Source organism: Nanorana parkeri, unplaced genomic scaffold, assembly GCF_000935625.1.
Source record: "Nanorana parkeri isolate BGI_ZX_2015 unplaced genomic scaffold, ASM93562v1 scaffold1689, whole genome shotgun sequence".
Classification (NCBI taxonomy): Eukaryota; Metazoa; Chordata; class Amphibia; order Anura; family Dicroglossidae; genus Nanorana; species Nanorana parkeri.
Window position 1 is genome coordinate 187,499 of NW_017307957.1, and position 294 is coordinate 187,792.

The following is a 294-nucleotide window of genomic DNA, read 5'->3' on the forward strand; positions in this document are numbered from 1 at the left end:
TGGGGGTGATCTGAGGGGTGAAGGTGCAGGAATTGGGGTGATATGAGGGGTGAAGGTGCAGGAATTGGGGAGATCTGAGGGGTGAAGGTGCAGCAGTTGGGGTGATCTGAGGGGTGAAGGTGCAGGAATTGGGGTGATCTGAGGAATGATGGTGCAGGAATTGGGGTGATTTGAGGGGTGAAGGTGCAGGAATTGGGGTGATCAGAGGGGTGAAGGTGCAGGAACTGGGGTGATCTGAGGGGTGAAGGTGCAGGAATTGGGGTGATATGAGGGGTGAAGGTGCAGGAATTGGGG

General features: G+C 55.8%; 1 protein-coding gene across 1 annotated transcript in view; it reads right to left on the reverse strand.

Annotated features, from left to right (window-relative positions):
- Window positions 1-294, reverse strand: part of LOC108799309 (connector enhancer of kinase suppressor of ras 2-like) — a gene marked incomplete at its 3' end in the record, with an annotated part of 301,637 nt that overhangs the window by 187,265 nt on the left and 114,078 nt on the right. The window lies entirely within an intron of this gene.